Raw genomic sequence first — 25745 nt, 5'->3', positions numbered from 1 at the left:
ATGTGCCATGTGTCCAGCCACACCTGCATTTTAATGTATTATAGATAGCTGATGGCAGATCCAGAATAGAAAATGCATATCTCCTGGATAATTAATGTGAAACAAGTCTTGATGCTCTTATTAATACAGTGATTGCTGCCCAAAAGAAGGTATCAGCAATATGTTTTTAAAAATAAGTATGTGAGACAAAAGATGACTGAATAAAGCTGCATCCTAAGCTGCATCATGGCTTGTACCAAAGCAGCAGGTGTGTAGCTTTTTGGCAGGGTAGGTAAAAGAGGGATTTCACTAAAATTTAATGTTGGACACTCAAAGTTGCTCAAGTACTCAGAAATTCGGGTACAATAAACAAAGGAGAACAAATACATGTGAGTGACCCAGGATATTCACCAGAATGGGAGAACATAGTTTTGGTACCAAAAAACCTGAGCTCAAAATTGCAGCCTAATCTTAGCTGACTCAGAGTCTGCACTGCATGCTAGTGCTTGAAAAAAATGCACTCTGTACCTCAATCAGCCATGGAGTGGTGAGGTGACAGCCATCTTGGGGTGATCACTGCTACAATGATGCAGGACCCGGAAATCAGGGCAACACAGTCATAATATCCTAGCAGGTGTCTATCGCCTAGTGTGACCTAGACTAGGCCTCGTGGAATGTGAGTAAAAACAGGCCCCGTGAAGAGTGTATCTATGGGGATTTGAGTCAGAAGGGCGAAGGAGAGCATTACAACTTCTCCTTTGTGTCTGGCAGTTCACATGACCAGATGAAGCAGTCTGGGAGTTTGAGGGAGTGGGGGTCAATACGTTCAAGGTGTTCAAGGTGTGCTCTTGGGTAGCAGTGAGTGGAGGACTGGTTCCCTAGCCCCACAAATGGATTTCTTGGGAGGCTCCTGAGAAACAGACCTACATCAGAGATCAGAAATTGTCAAGCCATAGGGGCCTGTCAATCAAATCTCTCCAAAGCAGGCCCCACTCAACAAAGCCCCTGAGACTTGATTAGACCTAAGCCCCACCTACTTGAACTTCCCTAACAGAACTCTGCAGAAATTGTACCTGGGAGTGCACCAAACTGGTTCAAATGGACAAAATGCCAACTGACAGTACTTCCTGACCCATCCCACCTCATGCTGGTGAGAAGGGAAGCTGAGTCTTTTATCAAACAGCTTCAATCCTAGGCCACTCTGACTGGTAACTCAGAGAACAACACAAAAACAGGAAGGGGTTAACAACTCTCATCTCTTGCTCTATCAGGACAAACTGAAGAAGAATTAGAAAGAAGGACATGGGACATACTGACCATCTAATCTGGTCAACTTTTTTGACCACCTCAGTGCAGATGGTTCCTTCATTCTTCATTAAGATTTTGGTTCTTTTTTTTTAAAAAAAATTTTATTTAAGAAAATTTTTTTTGTAGTTGTAGACGGACAGCATGCCTTTATTTTGTTTTATTTTTGTTTTATTTATTTTGTTTTATTTATTTATTTTGTTTATTTTGTTTCAGTACCTCACACATGCTAGGCAAGTGCTCTGCCACCGTGCTACAATTTTTAATATATTTTTATTCTGTGTGTGTGTGTGTGTGTGTGTGTATGTACATGATGTACATGTGTGAATTCCGGCTGTGTTGATTGGTGGGGAGATACATATATATATATATATATATATATATATATATATATATATATATATTTCTTTTTCTCCCATTTTTAGCATTTTTGAAATGTAATTATTTTTCCTAGCAGTCTTTTGAGGGTTTGGGCTTTTTGAAATGTATATTTTTGTTTTGTTTTCATTTGTTTTATTTCTCTTATTTCTATTTCTCCTAATCTTCTCCTGCTATCAGCCACATTCTATTGCTCTCTCTCAATTCTTTGCTTCTTCAATTTTTCCCCTTCATTCCGTATAAACATCACCTGCTATGTCTCTTCTGCATTCTCTGTTCATTTTTAGAAATTAACTCTTCTCTAACTTACTGACATAATTCTTTTCCCCTAATTAACTAACTGCATTTTTACCATCTTTCTGAATTAATTGGTTTATATAAATGCTGCTCCCACCATTAATACTAACATAATCATTACTGCTGTGGATGATATAGTTGACACCTGCTGTTTGCTTTAAAACCAGTTCTAGTTCATGGTCATTGTTTTTACTGTTGACAATTGCTGAACCCACCATTCCTGTCTATTGAAGGTAATTAATGTTGAAGATATCATAGTAGGAACCGGGCATTTACTTTAATGTTTGGTCTGTTTGCAACAGTTGTTACTATTAATTCACTCATTCTGTGAGGTGCTGGGAATCAACAGGGACAATAAAATGTTCACAGGTTAGAGACTCTTCTGCTGAACTAAACATTCCCAGACATTATTCCAACTCAATGAAGTGAGGGGGCAGGGGAATCAACAACAAGGACACAGGAAGAACAATCCAAGAGGGAACTCAGGTCCCACCCCTTGGCATCTGCTCATACATCAAAAGCAGATGGAAATCCAGGAATTAATAAGATAATTATACATTTTTATGGTTTGGATATGAGGTGGCCTCAAAAAACTCAAGAAGAGTTAGAAGTGAAATGATTGGGTTCTAAGAGCCTTAACATAATCAATGAATTAATTTCCTAATAGGGATTAACTGAATGGTAACTGAAGGCAGATAAGTGTGGCTGGAGGAGGTGGGTAATTTGGGACATGACTTTAGGGTATAAATTTTGGACTTGGTAAATGGAGACTCACTCTCTGCTTCCTGATGTGATGCTCTCAGCCACACTCTTCCTCCAAGATGTTCTGACAACTCAAGCCCTGAGAAATAAATTGAGAAATCTGAAACTGTGAGCCCCAACTAAACTGCTCCTCCTCTAAAGTTCCTCTTGTCAGGTCTTTTAGTCACAGTAGTGAAGGACACACACACACACACACACACACACACACACACAAAAGAGATAGGGTTATCTACCTCAATTGATGCGCAAATCCAACACATCTGAAAACATGAGGAAAAAAGCAAATATATCTCCGCCCAACATCAACAATTCCCCAACAAAGGATTCTACTGATAGTGAGGTAGATGAAAGCCCAGAGAAAGATTATAAAAAATGGATTATTAAAATGCTCAATGAACTAAAAGAAGATCTAAGGAAGGAATTAAGAGAGCAATTACAGGAGATGAAAGACAATTTTAATAAAGAAATAAAAAATAGTGAAAAGAAACCAAGGAGAACTCCAAGAAATGAGATATAATCAAATTAAAAGATCACTTGAGGACATCACTAACAGATTAGATGCATAGAAAATAGAACCTCAGCCGTTGAAGACATAAAGGCATGCCATAAAGGCAGGCCAGGGTATATGATATTCAGTACACAGAATGCAATAAAAGGAAAAATAAAATTACAGAACATGACCAGAATATACAAGTATTCTTGGACAACGTTAAAAGACCAAACCTGAGTATCATTGAGATAGAAGAGAATATGGAGATGCAAGCTAAAGGCATTAAGAACATTTTTAATGAGATAATTAGAAAAAACTTTTCCCAAATCAGAAATGAGGTAGACAACTACATACAGGAGGCTAACAGGACCCCAAACAGATCTAATCAAATGAAAATTTCACTAAGACATAATCAAAATGCATAACATAGAAAATAAGAAAAGAATATTAAAAACTTCAAGAGAGAAACATCAGGTCACATTTATAGCCAACTGATCTGGCTCACTGCTGATTAATCAGTTCAGACACCAAAATTTAGGAGGGCCCAGAATAAGATACCAAGCCCTAAAAGAAAATGACTGATAGCCAAGATTACTACTATATCCAGCAAAGCTCAGTTTCAATTTTGAGCAGGAAATAAAAACTTTGCATGACAAGAATAAACTAAAAGTTCTTGACCACAAATCCAGCACCACAAAGAATACTTTCAAAGATAAACTGCACACAGAGGAACTATAAAACAATTTCCAAATCTCCCCAAAAGAGGAAATTCAGTAGAAAAATAATCCACTAAATGATTATGAAGACAGGATAAAATATAGGAAAATACCAAAATGGCAGGCAATCACAAACACATATCCATACTAATATTGAATGCTAACGGTCCTAACTCCCCAATTAAAAGACACAGATTAGCAGAATGGATCAAAAAACAATAACCTACTATATATGTTGTTTACAAGAGATTCATTTTATAAGCAAGAACGCCCATAGGGTGAAAGTAAAGGTTGGAAAAAAATATTCCATGCATATGGGCCAAGAAAACAAGCTGGAATAGCTATTCTAACATCTGATAAAGCAGATTTTAAGCAAAAATTAGCCAGAAGAGACAAAGAAAGCCACTACATCCTAGGAAAGGGGAAAACCCCAACAGAAGATATAAAACAGTATACATTTATGACTCAAATGTAAACATACCCAATTACATGGAAAAATAGTTCCTGATGTCAAATCCTACAAAGACCCCAACACAATAATACTGGGTGATTTCAATACACACTTACCACCAATATACAAGTCACCAAAACATAAAATCAATAAAGAAATCTCCAACAAGCAACACTACAAATTAAATGAACCTAATGGACATCTACAGAATATTCTACCCTTAAACAGCTGAATTTATCTTCTTTACAGCTGCACATGAAAGTTTAAAAAAAAACAGATCATATTGTAGACCAAAAAGAAAATCTTAGCAAATACAAAACAAACAAACAAATAAAAAACCCCAAAAGGCAAAAATAGATATAATCTCATGTATTCTATCTGATCATAATGGAATTAAGCAAGAAATCAACAGCATGAAAAAGAATAGAAACCACATTAACACACAAGAGATTGAGCAATTCTCTCTTAAAAGAAGAATGGGTCAAAGAAGAAATGAGAATAGAAATCTAGAAATTGTTAGAAATGAAGGAGAACAGAAATACAACATATCAAGTTCTCTGGGACAGTATGAAAGCAATTCTAAGAGAAAAATTTATAGCACTGAGTCCCTACATTAAAAAAATAGATACCAAATAAATAAGAGTATGCTCTACCTCAAGACCTTGGAAAAAGAAAAATAAACTCACTCCAAAACCTGTGGATAACAGGAAATAACTAAGATCAGAGCTAAAAAATAAAAATGAGAATAAGAAAACAATACCCAGGATCAATACAATGAAGTTAGTTCTTTGAAAAGGTCAAGATTGACAAGCCTGTAGATAAATTAACTAAAAGAAAGAGTGAGTAGACAAATCAACAAGATCAGAGATGTAAAAGGAGATATCCCCACAGATCCTTCTGAAATCCAGAGGATTATCAAGACCTATTCTAAATATTTATTCTCCAAAAAACTGTAAAATCTGGAAGATATTTACAAAGTTTGAAACACATATGACTTGCCCAAATTGAATCAGGAAGATACTGAAAACCTAAACAGACCAATATCAAGTAATGTAATTGAAGCAGTAATTAAAAGCCTTCTAGGACCTGATGGATTTTTAGCTGAGTGCTACAAGATTTTTATTTTTATTTTTAAAAATTTGCTCTTTTTAGATATACATGATAGTAGAATGTATTTTGACATATTATACATACATGGAGTAGAATTTATTCTAATTAGGATCCCATTCTTGTGGTTGAACATGATGTAGAGTTACACTGGTCATTTATTCATATATTAACATAAGAATATTATGTCCGATTCATAATATTGTCTTTTCTTTCCCATCCCTCCTTCCTTCCCTTCATTCCCCTTTGTCTAATATAATGAGCTTCTATCCCCCCACTTATTGTGTGTTAGCATCTGCATATCAGAGAGAACATTCTGCCTTTTTACCAGACCATTAAAGAAGAACTAACACCAGTCTTTTCCAAATTATTCCATGAAATTGAAAGGGAGGCAACACTCCCACATACATTTTATGAAGCTAGTACAACCCTGATACCAAAGCCAGACAAAGACAAATGCAGGAAAGAAAATTACAGACCAATATCCCTGAAGAACACAAATACAAAAAAACCTTAATAAAATATTAGCAAATTGCATTCAAAATCACATCAAGAAGAAGATAATACACCATGATCAAGTGGATTTTATTCCAGGATGCAAGATTGGTTCAATATACACAAATCAATAAAGTAATTCATCACTTAAACTAAATTAAGGACAAATATCACATGATCATCTCAATAAATGCTGTAAAGACCTTTGATAAAATCCAACAACCATTCATGCTAAAAATGATGAAGCAGCTAGGAACTGAGGAACTTAACAGTGTACAGACCATTTATGACAAATCCAAAGAGAAAATCATACTAAATGGAGAAAACCTAAAAAATTTCCTTTAAAATCAGGAAGAAGACAAGGCTGTCTACTCTCACCACTCCTTCAATATAATCCTGAAACACTAGCCAGAGTAATCGGCTAGAAAAGGAAATCAAAGGGATCAAATTGGAAAAGAAGTCAAACTATCTGTTTGTAGATGATATGATCCTATATCTAGAAAACTCAAAAAACCCTACCAGAGAATTTCTGAAGTTTATAAAGGAGTTTAGTAAAGTGGAAAGATAAATGATCAACACCCATAATCAACACCTTTTCTATACTGCAACAGTGACTCAGCCAAAGAAGAAAGTAGAAAACCATCCCATTCAAAATAATAACAAAACGAAACAACCATTACCACCACTACCACCAACAACAAAATAAACTTGAGTATTAATCTAACCAAGAAGGTAAAAGAACTCTACAATGAAAATTATAGAACACTGAAGAAAAAAATTGAAGACGACCTTAGATAATGGAAATGCATCCCATATACTTGAATAGGCAGAATCAATATTGTCAAAATGGCTATATATGTATATATATTATATATAATATTTAAAAAAGGATGTAGTTATCTTTCTATCACAATAATATAAAGATTCAGTGCAATCCCCACCAAAATACCAATGACATTCTTCACAGAATTAATAGAGAAACATTTTTAAAATTCATTTGGAAGAGTAAGAGATTCATTTGGAAGAGTAAGAGAATAGCCAAAGCCATACTGAGCAAGAAAAGTGATGCAGGAGGCATCTCAATACCTCATCTGATATTATATTACACAGCCGTAGTAACAAAAACAGCATTGTTTTTGGCATAAAAATAGACATGAAGTATTGACATCAAAATAGACATGAAGACCAATGGAACAGAAAAGAAGACATAAAGACAAACCCACACACTTAACGCCACCTGATAATTGACAAAAATGAAAAAACATATCTTGGAGAAAGGACTGCCTTTTAAACAAACGATGCTGGGAACATTGAATAGCTGTATGTAGAAAAATGAAACTAGTCCCCTATTTTCACCCTGCACGAAACTAAAATTGAAATGGACCAAAGACTCAGGAACTAGAACAGAAACTTTACAACTACTAGAAGAAACCGTAGGTCAGCATTCCATCATATTGGTGCTGGCACTGACTTCCATAACAAGACCCCCAAAGCACAAGAAATAAAGAATCAATAAGTGAGATCCCATCAAATTAAAAAGCTTCTGCACAGAAAAGGAAATAAGAGCATGAAGAGAGAGCTTAGAGAATGGGAAAAAATCTTGACAAGGCTGTCTACTCAGGGGATTAATATCCAGAATATGTAAAAACTCAAAAAACTTAACACACCCCCAAACAAATAACCCAATCAATAAATGGGAGAAAGAACTAAACAGAAACTTCTCAAATGAAGAAACACAAATGGCCAACAAACATATGAAAAAATGTTCAACATCTCTAGCAATCAGTGAAATGCAAATAAAAACTACACTAAGATTTTATCCTATTCCAGTCAGAATTGCAATGATCAAGAATATGAAAAATAAAGGCTGGCAAGGATGTGGGGGGAAACGTACACTTGCACATTTCCATTCTGAAAAGTAGTATAGAGATTACTAAAAAAACTCAGGATAGAAACACTATATGACCCAGCTATCCACTCTGTGGTATTTTTTCAAAAGATCTAAAATCATCATACTATAGTAAAACAGACATCTCAATGTTTACAGCAGCACAATCACAATAGGTAAATTATGGCGCAAACCCAAATGCCTGTCAGTAGATGAATGGATTAAGAAACTGTGGTATACATATATAAAATTAAGTTCTACTTAACCATACAAAAGGATGAAATTATGGCATTCGCTGGTAAATGGATGGAAATGGAGATATCATGCTAAGTGAGATATGCCAAACTCAGTAACTCAAAGGTCAAATGTTTCTCTCCTATGAAGAAGCTACAGTAAAATAAAGGAAAGGAGGAAGGAAGGAAATGATAACATAAAGAACCAATCAAGTATAAATTAATGTACAAGCAAAAGGAAGTCTAGTAGAGGAAGGAGAATGGGAGAGGGGAAGGAAAAGGGGGAGGTAAAAGTAGGTGATCATGACCTGAAATCAAATTCAATGCATGTATGAGTTTGTCAGGATGAACTCAACTACTGTGTATAACTATAAAGCTCTAATTAAAATAAAAACTAAATAAAGAACTATTAAAAACACACACAAAAAAGTAAGTATGGTTAAGTTCCTATTTGTCTAACTTTATAAATAACGTCAGCCTTTCTTGTGTCACAGTCAGGGTTCTGTGCAAATTGGAATAGCTACAAATATTTGACAAATTCATCCATGTCATTCAACACATAAGCTACCTCTTGAAAATTACTTTGCTTTCCTACAATTTTCTACATTGAAACTTAAATCAAAGAAGACAGTTCCTCCCAACTGGTGTCATGGAACACTCTGCTCCCACCAATATAGGGCTGTATATATTTGATGGTCAAACAAGTTTTGGAAATGTTGAGTTTATATTCTTTTCCCCAGGTGTTCTGAGAAGTTTTTTTTTTTTTTTTTTTTTTTTTTTTTTACATAGGGCATGGTGAGTTTTCAAGAAAGAGAAATAAGAAGAGTGTGCATAGATGTGCATGCATGTGAATATTTTAATTCCCCAAATTTACTTAGCAACTGGTATTTTTCTCCCTAGTCTCATAATACAGCTTTTAGAAGACAGTTCTATGAATTACCAATTTAAACACTTTGGGAAGAAAGAAAGAATAAAATTCAACCAGGAGCTCAAAACAAATGAGAGCTAGATTTACTGTTAAATTATAGGAGTGGGTTCCAGTAAGTGTCTCAGGCCCATTCTTCAGAAAGATTAATATGCCTTGCACCACATTTGAATCCTGATCATGGGCCACTCCCTTGCATTTGTTTATTTGTTGCTTGCATCTGATTCTGTACAGCTTCTGCCTTACCCAGTTGCATTCCATACTCATTTTCTTCTATCCTTGCATTTCAGTTTTGATTACAGGCACTGAATGTTTGTTCAGCCTATAGCCTTCTCAATAATGATTCTGGCCATCTGACCTGGAACTCTGTTGTTCTTTCTAGCTATACAAACCTATACATTCATTTGGTAAGCTTTTTTTTTTTTTTTTCCTATCAAGAAGAGGACAAAAATCTGAAAAGTGAAAAAAAAATCTAAAAAGTGGACAATATCTTAAAGGAAATCTCTACGTGCTAGATTTGTGATACTAGTATCTCTCCTGCCAACTTGCCAAGTGATTATTCTGTTAGACCTTGAATACAAGATCAGGCAACTTTCTGTATTAGCTCAATATTTATCCAATCCTTAATAGAGTATATTCTATTTGCATCTGGTACAAAATTATAAAAATTCTGCCTAATATGTGGAAATGTCTATACCTCATATAAGAAATGTTAAATTTACAGAAGTCATAGAAAAAAAAGAAGAGGATAGACAAAACTATAGAGCAGATCTTTAGCATATCTGCTTTAATTTTCTCAGCTGAGACTTGTGATGTACTCTGTCATTTCTATTTTATAATTTTCTGCAATGTGAAAAGAAAAGCAAATCTGATTCTTTAAGTGCATATATGATTCTCTACCTGAAAGCAGTCACCTGTGCAAATGCTTTTATTTTTGGAGTTTCGTTTTTCAAACAATAGTATTAAAGAAAGAAACAGCTTTCTGGGAGAAAATGGCTTCCTGAATGCAAAAGATGTTTTTGTTTGAAGAGATCTCTACCTCAATCCGACATATGATTAACCTATCCTGATGAACAGACTTTTGTAATGTAGACTCTAGATGATATTTTATTTTTTTAAACAATTTTAACAGCATTCTCTCTAAATTAGGAAAGAGCAACTGATTAATAATTGCACCTTATTGGGGTGAGATTTCTAAATTTAATAGGTTACTATGATCCTAAATACATAGGGAAATAATATAATTTCCCTCATAAATAATGAGTGGGAAATTTATCATGATTCTTATCTGGCTTGATCTATAATTAAAAAGTAAAACATCAATTGCTGCATTTAACTGGAATATTAGAGCATTACTTTAAAATTTTGTTCATTTAAAAATATTGTTTTACAATATTTTCATTCTAACTTTAAAAATGATTGTATAGACTGGCAGAGACTTTTCAAAATGACAGCAATAAACTTGGTGCACCCTGTAATTCTAGCATATAGAATCAGACTGTTTCTGAGGTTTCATAGTAAATATCAGCAATGCAGCACATTCTACCTTGATTCTCAATATCTAGGTCATACGAACTACTTTGAATACTGTGAATAGGAAAAAAAAAAGCAGAAAGATTGCTGTAGAGCCACTAAGAAATCATAACAACATTTAAATTATGAAAAAACCCTATACTAAGTAAAAGACAGTGTCCTGAAAATGAACATATCATCTACTAAGTAAACTGTTATTTTGAGGAGTATTATTTATTTAATAAAATGTCTTGCTTTCATTGCTCTTTTCAATATGCATATGTATGCATGCTGAACCGTCAGAAGCAGATAAAAATAACATGTACTGAAATAAATATTGCTAATAAAAAAGTATATGCAATTTTGAGAAAAATCCCATTGTAGTTAGCAATAATCAGAAACTATGGTTTTGATTTATAATAAAGGTAAATACATATGATAATAATAATAACTAAAATTACAATCTTTTTGTTTACATGAAAAAAACTCAGAGAATTTACAATATATTTTAATTATGAAAAATGCATACCGCTTTTGCAATTTCTTTTCATTGTAATCATATAGTTACAGATATGTGGAAGCTGAAATGGTCTTTTATAGTTTCGTTATTTTCCTTGAAATCTACTGAATATATTTAATCTATGGATTTAAATTTTCTCCTTATCCTTTCTCTAAGTTTACATGTGAAGAATAAGAATATTTCTCCTAAAAACAAGTTTTTTTTTTTTTTTTTTGGTACTAAGAATTGAACCCAGAGGTGCTTACCACCAAGCCACATTCCTAGCCCTTTTAAATATTTTATTTGGAGTCAGGTTTTTGCTCAGTTGCTTAGAGTCTCACTAAGTTGCTAAGGCTCGCTTATAACTTGAGATCCTCTTGCCTCAGCCTCCTGAGATGCTGGGAATATAAGCCTGCATCACTGCACCCAGCTACTCTAGTATAAAACTTTTAGTATATAATTTTTATATACATATGCTACTTCACATGGAAAATAAAAATGAAAACAACTGTCAAAGTGCAGTTTTCTTAATCCATTTGAAAACACTAAAGGGCATCACAGATATGCCAATACAACATTTAAGAGGGACAACACTGAAAGCCACATTTAAATGACTAGAATTTGTAGAGTTAGAACTTTCATTAATAGATTATCCATGTTATCAAGAAGATCTACAGAATTAAAGAGAATAAATGAATGTTTCTGTAATGGCACTTAAACTTAACACATATTCTTTAATCAAGTACACAAAGGAGCTGCTTAAGACACAAGAAACAGGAATGACACTTTTAAAATGTTGGCATCAGTTCCCTTTTTTAAAAAAAATATTTATTTTTTAGGTGTAGATGGACACAACACAATGCCTTTATTTTTTTGTGGTGCTGAGGATCGAGCCCAGGTCCCGCCCATGCTAGGCGAGCGCTCCACTGCGGAGCCACAATCCCAGCCCAGTTCCTTTTTTAAATTAAAAAAATTTTTTGTTCTTATACTTAACAGTAGAATATATTTTGACATATAATACATATATGGAGTACAACTTCCCATTCTTCTGGTTGTACATGATATAGAATTACATTAGTTGTATAGGTGCCCTTCATGAGATGAATGTATAAAGAAAATGTGGTACATAAATATAATGGAATACTACTGACTTATAAGGAGAAATAAAATTATAGCATTTGCTGGTAAGTAGATGGAACTGCAGACTGTCATGCTAAGTGAAATAAGCCAATCCCCTAAAACCAAAAGTTCAATGTTTTCTCTGATATATGGATGCTAATTCAGAATAAGGTAGGGGTGAGTAGTGAAGAATAGTACTTTGGATTAGATAAAGGAGAGTGAAGGGAATGGAGGCGGGGATGGGAATAGGAAAGATAGTAGAATGAATTGGACATTACTTTTCCATGAACAGTTCCCTTTTAAATTACCAAAACTTTCATACAGATACAAATTGGAGGACTTGGATTAGGGAATTTACTATAGTTACAGAGATATTCCACTGGTGATTTAAAACATGGGATAATAAAAGAAGGGAAAAATAAATATCAAATATTTTATTTTATTTTAGTTATCACTGCCAACCTATGTGCTTTGTATTTTGTATTTTGATCCCTAACTCTGTTAACTAATTGAAAATAAAAGACTATAAGCTTCTAGAGGCCTGGGGGTATAGCTCAGTGGTGGAGTGCTTGCCTAGCATGTGAGAGGTCCTGAGTTTGGTCTGCAGTACTGCCTAAATAGGTAACTGTTCAAAAATAAGAGATGAGTTGGAATTAAGTGATGGAAAACTGCTACAGAAGATAGAGATCAGATTATTTCCAAAGAAAGTCACTTGAGCTTTGGCCTAGGAATTCTAAAATTATATTTTATTTTAATAGGAGAAAGTATTTAACTTGTTCCTAGATGATTGTATTTCTTTAAATATTAAATATGTATTTTTTATATCGAAGGATATAATATTCATGTTATTATTCTAATAAATACTTTCATTATTTGTACCTTATGCTGTTTTATAAGGTTTACATAATTAAATGCAGGAAAACCCAGTATGTTAGTTTATGTTACCATGACTCACACTGTATTTAGAGGGATCTTGGCAAAATGCCATTCCATATGGTCATTTTTCTGCTTATAAACTTATAATGACTTCTTAAAGATGGCAGGTTTAACACATTTTTATTTCTTTTAGGACCCATTAAAATGATACTACAGGAATGAAAGACTACAACAGATGAAGGACAGGTCATCAACAGATGAAAGATTTCAATAAATTAATGTAAGCTGGAAAAAACAGAGTGAGAAGAACTGCTGAAGTGGGTCCAAGGAAGCCTCACCCTAGAGTAGCAAGGACCCACCAATCTACAGAATCAAGAGATGGGCAGGGCCTCAGAGGTCCAGGTAAGAGGAAAGTGAGCATGGGAGTGAGGGGCAGGGCTGAGCAAAATACACACAGACACATACACACACACACACACACAACACACACACACCTTAATCAAAGAGTTCTTGGGAGAAATCAAACCTAGAGCAAGGAACAGTGTTGAGGGGACTGAAATAGCTAGTTTCCCAGCCCAAGTAAAGCTGCCTTTGAATTTTAGAAGCGGGTGAATGATTTGTAACCTAGAATCCCATAGTAACTAGAATTAAGAATCAGACAGTTAAATGGGTATCAGTTACTTCTCCTCAGCATATTCTTTAAAGATAGTGCCCTTTCTACAACTTCTAATGTTATGATTGTTAAGTTTATTATAAGAAGAAATTAGGAGAACCAGTATAAAAAGCTAGTTTTTACACAGTGTCTCATAAAGCAGGCATCCAACATAGCACCTTTTAAATGTGTTTTCTCTGTCTCTACACATAGACTACCTCTACTAGGAGTATGTTAAAGAAAAATATTGCACAAACAACAAAAGACAATCAGGAATTTTAAGAAAACTAAAAAAAATTGCATAGATAAGGGAATATAACTTGCAACTGTAATTAATTATCAATTAAAATAATATTTAATGCCAGTTGGGAAAATGGCACCCTTTAAGATACTACAAATATGACAATAATGGGGAAAATAAACAAAACAAAAAAATCAAATTAGTTAGACTATTCTATTCCTCGAATTATCACAGTCCAGTAGACAGAGAGTGACAATAAATTAAAAAGTGAAGTAAAATAAAATATAATTTGTATGAACAATAAGATGAAGAAAAACAATGAAAGAAGCAGAGAGATTTCTAGGTAGAGGAGCTTCTCTCTAGAGTAAGATGACTAGGGAAGTAGTACTGAGCAGCTGCCATAGGGGTCAAGAACTTAAGGAAGGATGGAAGAAAGGAAGAACTTAAGTGACGTGGCCATCTGGGTGAATTTATGTTGAAGGTATCAGCAAAAACAAAGTAGAATCTACTTACTAAATTGTGGTTACAAAAATAGATATAAATGGCATTAATTTTAGACATATAAAAATAAAAAAAACTGGGGACAGAATCATGGAGAGAGAAGAGCTAGAGGAGAAGGGGGGTATATTAATATCCTCATCTGACAGAAGGGAAAAATCACAAATAGCACCTATAGTTAATGGGACAAAAATAGTGGTATTCGTTTATTTTCTACAATTCTAACAGAAAATTAAAAGAGAAGATAAAACTAAATGGAGAGTGATAGGGAGAGCAAAGTTAAAGGCAAAGTGGAGTGAGCAAATGTGTAATGCCTCCCTTATTTATGTGTGTTGTGTGTGTATATTAATACATGATGTCTAAAAGTGATGAATAAAAATATAAGGTGGATGCTCTCAGTGGTAGGATACTTGCCTACCATGCACAGGCCCTGGGTTTGATCTCCAATTCCCAAAACAAAACAAAACAAAACAGGAGAAGCAAATTGCTTTTATGTGGAGATATATATATCGAAGGAAGAGTGCAAAGAGAAGTGAGGCTTCCAGTTAGAATGGCAGCTATTATGAATACAAACAACAATAAGTGTTGGTGAGGATGTGGGTAAAAGGGCACACTCATACACTGCTGGTGAGACTGCAAATTGGTGCAGCCAATATGGAATGCAGTATGGAGACTCCTTAGGAAACTGGGAATGGAACCACTATTTGACCCTCTCCTTAGTCTATACCCAAAGGACTTAAAAACAGTATACTACAGAGACACAGCCACATCAATGTTTATAGCAGCACAATTCACAATAGCTAAACTGTGGAACCAACCTAGATATCCTTCAGTAGATGAATGGATAAAAAATATGTGGCATATCTACACAATGGAATATTAATCAGTAATAAAAGAGAATAAAATCATGGCATTTGCAGGTAAATGGATGGAGTTAAAGAAAGTCCTGCTAAGTGAAGTTAGCTAATCCCAAAAAAACAAATGCTGAATGTTTTCTCTGATATAAGGAGTCTGATTCATAGTGGTATAAGGAGGGGGAACATGGGAGGAATAGATAAACGCTAGACTGGGACAGAGGGATGGACGGGAAGGGAGGGGGCATGGGGTTAGAAATGTTGGTGGAATGTGATGGATATTATTATCCAAAGTACATGTATGAAGACACGAATTGGTGTGAATATACTTTGTATATAACCAGAGATATGAAAATTGTGCTTTATATGTGTAATAAGAATTGTAATGCATTCTGCTATCATATATAAATTTTAAAAACCAATTAATTAAAAAAAGAGAATTGAAGTTTAAATGTAAAAAACTAGGCAAATAATTATTGATTTTAAGCATGTACATGTATTACTTTGATTTAAACACTCACACCTATTCAAACACACACCTTTCAGCGGTTTTCCACTACTCTTGGGATAATGGCAGAACACTAAACAGGGTCTATGGGACACTGCTTGTCTCAATAGCCTTACTTCAGACTGCCCTCTCCTACACTCTCTGATGTAGCTACATTGGCCTCCTTTTAATTCCAGGAGCAAGCCAACTCCTGGAAGCTTCTCTATAGGAGGTTCCCTTTATTGGAAATGTTTTTGGTCCAGTTTCTCCCATCCACAAGGCAAAGTTCCTATGGCTCACAATATATTTAGAAGCTTATGAAAATGTTTTAATTTCTTTTAATATAACAAGAAAAAAAGGACATTTAGGTCAAAGAAATTGTTTAATAGTAATATTAACATTCATCTTTATATTGCAGTAGTTGAAAAATATACTTAGAACGTTTTTTATGTTGGAAGGAGCCTATGAAAAATCACCATGTAGCACTAGTCTGTCTTACTCCTCAGAGCCACTGTACCTTGTGAAATCCTACTCAATCCTCAGTTTTCAGCTAAAATGCCTGCTTTAGAAATCATTTAACTGATTCTCCTAGATGAGGTTCCCCAATAGATACATTCGCATCATCTTGTGGTATGGCAGTGGAAAAAGTGATTGTATAACTTTGTCTTTAATGAATTAGGAACTAGGTCTACCTTATTTATCACTACATCTTCAGTACAAAGCACGATGCCTTCTATGGACTGATGTGAGACTCTGAAAGACTGAGAATTTTCCACTGAAGTTCTCCCATGTCCTGTCTCCAGTATTTGTTCCTACCCATCACTTCTTGTACATGATTTTAACTCCTGTGACTTTCTCGTCTTCTTTCTTGACAAAATCCACATTGCCCCACAATGGCTTCAAGTCTGCAAGAACAATTCCTTCTCTTGCAAAAACCATTCCTAAACAACTCTACCCCAAACTGAACTTTGGCTGACCTTCCTGTTAAAAGATATTCTATCTTCCTCCAAATCAGAGTACACCTATAAAGTCTTTTCATGTTTGGTATTTTTTGAATAAAGGTTTATGTGCTCTGGCTCTGGCTGACTTTCTTCCACAGTGGGCATTAAATGAAAGAACAGAATAAATGGATGCTTCATGAATTACAGGCCTAGTGGCTCTGAAGAATTAAGAAAATTTTGAGGGCTAGGGGTGTTATGCAGTGGTCCAGTACTTTCCTAGCATACACAAAACATTGGGTTCAGTCCCCAGCATTAGAAAAAAAATTTTTTTTCATGATAGTCTTGCAAATTTAAACATACTAAGCAATAGCTAATAAGAGAGTAGCAAATAATCCTAAAAAGGATTTAAATCTAAATAGATTCAGTTGTTTTTTTGTGAACTAATGGAAGGAGATCCTGGTATAGACATTCAAACAGCCCAAAGAATAATGATTGATACATAGTAGAATCTCAATAAATATTTGTGGGATATATGGAACTAATATTATTTCAAATTGTGAGCCTCAATAAAGAAGGAAAGAAGAGTAGTTTAAAAACATTGGTGTGCTGTACTGCTGCTTAATTTTTAGTTGTTATATTTAATATATTCTAAAAATTAAGTAGAAATAGAAATGACACGGCTTTATGCTTTATCAGGGAAAATAGGAGAATTGATTTCAAAGGATTAAGAAAAATAGTCTTAGCAGAATAAAATTGTATTCTTAATTCTAGGTTTCTATAAGTGGGATACATTTTCAGTTCAGTTTTTGATCCTGTATTTATTATATACTATTTAATCTCTTATTTATTCTCTTATTGACTCAGTTTCCTCTTTTGCAAAATGAGGACAATAATAGAGTTGTGATTTAGAATTTGAGTCAGAATAGTGCTGGCAATGGTAAACACTATTTAAAGCCTAGTAGTTCTTTATCATATTATCAGATGATTGCTTGTGAGTTAAGTAAATAGTTTGCTAATTCCCTATGTTTTACTATTTATTATGTAAATATGTCCTTAAAAGGAGTGAGTGTAGTTCCTATAACTTTTAGACCAAAGTGTTCACTAATGAAAGTTGTTATAACAAGAAAATGAAAAATGAGGTTTGAATAACTGAAAATACATAATTAACCATAAATTCAAGACTTCAGGGCCTTCAAAATATCCACACTAATCAGTTCATTATTTTACCACATGAGTCTAGAAGAATATTTTAGCAAAAAAAAAAAAAAAAACACCAGAATTTGACTATAAATTTTCCATGAAATTCTAATAAAAATGAGAGATGAAATTTATTCTTTTGTTTTGATAAAATCTTACTGTTACTTATCTCTTGATAATTTTTAATAATCATTACTTTCTTGGGGTTACAATTTTTTTACAAAAAAAAAAAAAATATATATATATATATATATATATATATACAGAAAAAGTAAAAATAAACTAACAGTAAATGAAAAACTTATGAAGCCTTTTCATTTTTTTCAATATTTATCTTACTTTTAAAAGCTTGACTCCTGATATGACTCTTGGGATAAAGTGACAGACTCAGGTTTGATTCTCTCTTGTATTTCAACCAATACTCCACAATCTAAAGACTACTTTTTGAGGATAAATGACTAAGTAGGAGCACTACTGTCCTGAGGCTTTGCCTGGGGCCTATAATCTCACCTAATCATTATTCATGATGCCTTGGAAAAGCCTCAAGCTAAAGTTGTGATTGCTAAGTAGAACCAAACTTGTAAATTCATTTTAAATATCCTTTCTTTTGTTTTCATGACTTCATTTTTTTGTTTAATTCATGTGTACCTTTAGATACAAATTATAGCAAGCATTAAAACCTAGAGTAGAAATCTGTTTTGAATAGTTTTTTTTACTCATTTATAAAAAAAAGTATTCTAATAACAAAATGCCTCAAGATTACATTGAGTAATACATGCATGTGGATACATAAGCACCTTAAAGAGTACATGAAAAACTGTGATAATGGAGAAGATTTCAATCAAATTAGAATATTGTCACACAGTTTTCATTAGTCAGTTTCCATTTCAAAAACCAAAATAATTTGATAAATTCAAAAGTGAATTTAGGGATGCAATGGTCTCTGAAAATAAGGAGATTAGTCAAATCATGCCACAGATTAATTAGATTTTTTTCACTTTTTCTTATATGGGAAATAATTCAATGGCAATAAAAATATTATTTATTGCCATCTGTCATGCTAAAACTTTCTATTATTGCTTTATTTCTAGGATTGACCATTGCAATCCTTTGCCTTTTCTTCTGGAAACTGTATCTGCTTCAGTTGGAAATGAAACACCATTTCCTACTGATTATAACATTTAAGAATTTCCTTTTTCACACCAAAATATTACCTCAAAACTGTTAGGATGCATAGTATAAAAAAAAAGACAAAGATAAGGGCTGGTGATGGTATGGAAAAGAGGAAATGCTTGTACATTGCTAGTATGAATGTAAATTAGAATCCATTAGGGAAAACAGTGTGGAAGTTCTATTGTACAGCTAGTGAACACAGTTAATGACAATTGTTTTGTGTATACAAAAATTGCTAAGAGACTAGATCTAAAATATTCTAAGCACAAAAAATTATGTGAGGTGATGGGTATGGTAATTTGTTTGATTTGCTTATACCATGTTTGCACATACATATATCAAAACATCCTGTTGTATACAGAAAATATATACAATTTTTATTTGTTAACTATATATTAATAAAGCTAGCAAAAATAATCTCCTATTTCAAGAACAGTGACTAAATGTAAGAACTGTATGTTTCAGATTACCTGGGTTAGAGCCAGATTTGTTATGTGTGTAAAGGGATAATAATAATTCCTATCTCAAGTACATATTATGAAGATTAAATAAGACAAATTATTTAAAAAAGTAGGTCATCTCATATATAGTAAGCACAAGTAACTTTGTTATCATTTTCAAGGATAACTTTTTAGAATTTTTTATTTATTTCTCAAATTTTTCAAAGGATATTAAAAAAAAAAACCTTTGTGTGGTTTTGGAAAAATATGAATTCAATTATTTGCTCTTTTGTTTTCTTGATCATAAAACCAAAGGATTTGACTTTTTCACCCCAAAGATTTCTCCTAACTATAAAAACATCTATGATTTTACATATCTATGACTAAGATTCTAGACTTATTGTCCCTTTTTGCTCTTTAAATGGAATGCCAATTCTACATCTAGTGGAGACTAACTTTATTTTTGTATATTCTTTAAATTTAAGAACTACATTGAGGATATTTTGTACTTTTTCTGGAATTAGCTGTCATGGGATATTTTCCTGATGTCCTATGACAAGCTACTACATGTATTATCAAGCCCCAGAGAAGACTCTGGAAGGTACTATCTTCTGAACTGACACCTTAAAAAACAATCAGAGGGGTTCAGTGGTAACAGTGCTTGCCTAGCAAGTGTGAGGCACTAGGCTTGATTCTCAGTAACACATATAAATAAACAAAAAAAAAGGTCCATTGACAACTAAAAAAACATTTTAAAAAACCCAACAAAACCAGATGTTAATCACATAGAGTATTCTATCTGATTGAAGGATTTAAAACAACAACAACTGTTATGTTTCTGGAGAAGACATGTTTCTTGAGTAACATATTACTCAAGAGACCAGGGAAAGTCCATGGTAATATAGCTGTATAATTTACAATTAAGTATAGTCCCTTCTGACCTTAGAAAAATGAAATTTTATATAATACTATAAAGAAGAGTTATAGCTTCTAATAAGACAATGTTAGTAAAAAAGGAAACGGAAGCTTTTCCTATAGGTTAAGCTTTCTGCTTATAATATTCGATAGATAGGCAACACGTTATTTGGTTACAAGTTATTTAGTATGATTAAATTCTTATAGGAATCACTTAAAAATTGTAAATTAGGTTATATTAATATTAATTAATGTTGATGTTTGATGTAAGTATGTTATAGTCTAAGTAACTGATTTCCTCCAGACATACCATGGCAGATATAAAATATGGGTTAAGTAAAGTTTCATTTAGAGTCATTGTATACACTGAAATATTAACAAATAAAATGATATAATGTCTGGAATTTGCTTTAAAATAATACTGGAAGTATAAATAAAACAAGATTATTTATGAGTTTTAATTATTGATGCCAAGTTGAGGTAAAAGAGCTTCATTATTACCTTATATGAAAAAAATATGGGAAAACCCCCATCAAAATAAAATATAAAAATGAAAAATATTGAAAAGCATAATTGTAACACATGATTTACTGATTTAATATTTTTATATGATTCCTGATTCATATCAATAAAAAACCCCAAAGACCCTAATAAGAACTGGGCATGGAGCAAGATTTAGATATTCACAAAAGGACTCAAAGTTCAAATAAAAATAGAAAAAGATATCCATTTTACTAGCAATCACATAAATGAATATTTAAATGCCAAAAGCTTTTATGAGATTTATTTTTTTTAAAAAAACCAGCTAATACTAAATGTTGACAAACTGTTGAGAAAGTGGTACTCTCAAACTCTCTCATGCTATTGTCAGGAATGTAAATTGTTACAGCCTTTCAATTCATTTACTTTTTGGTGCACAAATCCAATTATTTGAATATATCATAAGCTAGCATTTTCAAGAATTCAGTGGGGTGTTGATAGATATTTGTTTGTATGTGTAGGCCTTTGTTTAATTTTAAATGCAAATTTATACAATGACATTTAAAAGAATATTTTCCCTTTAAAAAATAGAGTTTATTTTTCAGGGTAGTTTTAGGTTCATGATAAAAACTGAGTGCAAAGTACAAAAATTTTTCATATACTAATTCTCCCAAACTGTCTCTCCCATTTCCAACATCCTGAAAACATATGTTATTTTAAGAAAGGATTCTATAGTCAAATGTTTGATTTTGGTCTACTACTATACATAGGTATACATATATCTAAGATGGTGAATAATAATTTTCCATTTTATTATATGACATGGAACGCTTTCATCAGAGAGCATGCTAGGAACTAAGTTTCTGCAACACTTGTTTTTAGAAATTGTCTTTTAAAAACCATCAGACATGCTGAGTACAAATATGTCTGTACAGAATGTTCACTGAACTTATGTTTACCACTGGGAAAACTTGGAAACATTCCAAATATTTAATACTAGGAAAGTGGTTACCTGATTTACGTTATATCCTTAAACTGAAATATTATACAGTTATTAAAAATGCATGGCATTTATTGACATGAAAAATGCTACAATAAATTTTAAGTGAAAAAAGCAGGGTATCCAAAGAGCATTTATATCCTATGGTTTCCAGTCATAATTATTATAATTATATAGATTCATGTTATACAGAATACAAATATCAATATATTGAGAAAAGTATACCAGAAAATATGAACAGTAGTATCCCAAGGTGGTAGGATTACTATATTTTCCTGTATTATCTTTTTTTTATGTCACACATGTATTAATTTTGTAAAACATACTTATTAGAGACAACATGTCTAAACAGAGACATGTGGCATTTTTCAACACTAGGTACCAGAAACTTTTCATGTTTATTAAAAAGTTAAGTCCATAGATAAGAAAACTATAATTGTATGAAGAACCAATGAAGAGAAAACAAGATTCTTACCTTCTGGAGAGAAAGTGATGAAAACATAACAAGTGCTATGAGATCCAGTAGTGTAATAGAGGCAGTGATCTCCAGAGGCTCTATGCCTTTATGAGTCTCAGTGAAGGAGTCCCTCCTCTTCTTTCTGTAATAGAAACAACACAGGTACACACATTTATTTGAAGACTTTAAAAATATTTTATACAACACATTAAACTAATATGTTGGAATTTTTTCATTTGTAAATATCATTAAGTTCGTAGCAAAGAACCAGAGAAAATTAGAATATTAGTATCTTTTTCCTTCAGAGTACTATGATTAACTACTAGAGTAATATTATACTCTTTATTTTCATGTTTATTAATATATATAAGGGAAACACACTTAATAATTTTTAAATCATTGATAAAAACAGTAATATAATTTTTATTTTTCTGCCAGTGTGGTAGATCCTCTGTATCTTTTTTAATCCTCCCAACATCTTTGTCATTCAATTTATCGTCAACAATATTTATGAGGTGCTTACTTTATGCTAAGCACCGTGTAAGGCACTAGAGATATGATGGTAATAACAGGCATGACACAGGTAGCCATTAACACCCCTTTTAAAAATGAGGCCATTGAGCCTTTAGAATCTGATCCTAAACAGCCTAACTTCAAAGATACTCTTTCAAATAAAATCCATTTTAAAGTGTTTGCTTAGTTGCCAGTCTAACTATCACCACCACCAACGGGGGGGGGGGGGGAGAGGAAAGCTCCAAACATTTAAAGTTAAAATGGGTAAAATATCAAAGAAAGAATAATAACTGATGCAGTGGTGTATGCCTGTAATCTGAAATAGGCAGAAAGATCACAAGTTTGAGGCCAGCCTTGGCAACTTTGTGAGATCCTGTCTCAAAATAAAAAATAAAAAGGGCTGGGGATGTAGCTCATTGGTAGGGCATTCCTGGGTTCAATCTTCATTACAACAACAACAACAACAAAAAGGAATAATAGCTAAATACAGTATAAAATATGTATGAAACATTTTATATGGATTTCATTATCTATAATATGATCTAACTTAATCCTCAGACAATCCAATAATATTCCAACATTTTTAGACAGGAACATTACCTTAGAGAGGATGGTTGACCTACTAAATTTAAGTCTGGATCTACTTAATTCTAAGCCTTAAAATGTAACTTAAAGGAAAATAAGAAAAAAAATGTATTAAGATGGAGAAAGCAATAAAGTACTAGTAAGAACAATCACTAATTTAAGCTTTCTGATACATGTATGCAAACAAACACAATGAGTTATGCACTTGCATGGCTTATAGTGTCATCATAGTTGAGTACCTACCACAGTATGGCAAAATAGTACCAGGCAAGGGAGGCCAGGGGGAGATGCAGGAGGCAACTATGTAGGAAGAAGAAGCTGAGTGAAAATCATTCTCAAGTACAGATTGTATCTGTACTGCCTATCTGCTTCCAAGAGGGGTCTCACAGCTAAAGAGTGGGAAACATTACCGTTTACTTGCTATATGATTTTGGGAAAATTACTTATCTTCTCTGGGCCTCAGTTTCCTAACTGTAAATGGTGGGGTTGGTATTGTTATAACACTTAACATTCATAAAGCACTTACAGTACTAGGCACAATACTAAATGGTGTGTGTGTTTTAAATAAATGCCTGGATGGGGTTAATAATATTAATAGTCCCTTCACAGAGCATATTACTGTCAGTAATATTTTACTTCTATTAACATCTTGAGTAATCCTGACCTCAGTCCTATAATGTAGACATTACTATTCCCTGGCTCTTAGCTTCAAAAATCAGAAACCTGATTTTATTTATCTGCTCTTTGAATTGTTAAAAAAATTCACAAAAAGTTAATCAATTTAAAAAGGACCACTACTTACTGATAAAATCTACTTTAATACCAAATCACATACAAAATGCCTGATTAGTGTAAAATTAAAGCAAGTAGAGTTGAAAACTCAACTTACACCTTGCATTGAATCATAATATTCTACTTTTCTACTGCATTAAGAGTTTCTTTTTACCTTGATATAATACTTGGAGAAGGTACAGTATCATTAATGTAGTATTCCTGCCAACAATGTTTAACCTGAATTTAATAACAAAAATTCAGAAAATTCTAAATTAAGGGACATGTTGCTAATGATTGGATTGGTTTCATTAAAAATGTATACATATATGCATATATATGTACATATATATATTTAAATTAGTGTCTTGTGGATATGCATGATGGTGAGATTCACTGTGGTATATTCATATATGTACATAGGAAAGTTAGGTCAGAGGCATTCCACTGATCTTCCTTATCCTGTTTCTCCCCCTATCCCCAACCCCTTCCTCTACTTCACTGTTCTTTTCTCTACTTTGATGGAATCCCTACCACATCCCCTTTTGTCCCCCTCCCTTCTTTATTTTTGACTAGCTTTTGCATATCAGAGAAAACATTTGATATTTGACTTTCTGGGTCTGGCTTATTTCACTTAGAATGATAGTTTCCAGTTCCACCCATTTACCAGAAAATGACAAAATTTCATTCTTATTTATGGCTGAATAATACTTCATTGCATGTCTTTGCCACATTTTCTTTATCCATTCATCTGTTGAAAGGCACCTTGATTGGTTCCATAGCTTGGCTATTATGAGTTGTACAGCTATAAACACTGATGTGGCTTCATCCTTATAGTACTCTGATTTTAGGTCTGTTAGATACATGCCACAGAGGGGGATAGCTGCATCATATGGTGGTTCTATTCCCAGATTTCTGGGAATCTCCAGATTGTTTTACACAGTGGTTGCACTTATCTGCAGTCCCACCAAAAATGTATGGATGTATCCTTTTCTCCACATTCCCATCAACACTTATTATTATTTGCATTCTTTTTTTTTAAAGAGAGAGAGAGATAGAGAGAATTTTTTTAATATTTATTTTTTAGTTATTGGTGGACACAACATCTTTGTTTGTATGTGGTGCTGAGGATCGAACCCGGGCTGCATGCATGCCAGGCAAGCGCGCTACCGCTTGAGCCACATCCCCAGCCCATTATTTGCATTCTTGATAACTGCCATTCTGACTGGTGTGAAATGAAATCTCAATGTGGTTTTGATTTACATTTCCCTAATTGCTAGAGAGGTTGAAAATTTTTTCATATATTTTTTGGCCATTTGTATTTCTTTTGAGAAGTGTCTGTTTAGTTCTTTTGCCTATTTATTAGTTGTTTTATTTGAGTTTTTGGTGTTAAGTTTTTTGAGTTCCTTATATATTCTGGATATTAATGCTCTCTCTGAGGAGAGGGTGGCAAAGAAAGTTGTTCAATAGAATGATTTTGGTTCCTAGACAAAACAGCAGTTTAGGGAA

The 25745-nt window shown here is 33.2% G+C and overlaps 1 protein-coding gene across 1 annotated transcript in view; it reads right to left on the bottom strand.

The window, feature by feature from the left end:
- Nucleotides 1–25745, bottom strand: part of Mbd5 (methyl-CpG binding domain protein 5) — a 402700-nt gene that overhangs the window by 128490 nt on the left and 248465 nt on the right. Inside the window, exon 7 of the mRNA XM_077802477.1 lies at nucleotides 22386–22509. The gene's annotated coding sequence lies outside the window, so the exon portion shown is untranslated. The remainder of the gene's footprint in view (nucleotides 1–22385; nucleotides 22510–25745) is intronic.

This window comes from Urocitellus parryii, chromosome 1 (genome assembly GCF_045843805.1).
Source record: "Urocitellus parryii isolate mUroPar1 chromosome 1, mUroPar1.hap1, whole genome shotgun sequence".
Classification (NCBI taxonomy): Eukaryota; Metazoa; Chordata; class Mammalia; order Rodentia; family Sciuridae; genus Urocitellus; species Urocitellus parryii.
Note: the sequence above shows the minus strand (reverse complement) of the source record. Positions and strands in the feature narration are given on the sequence as shown.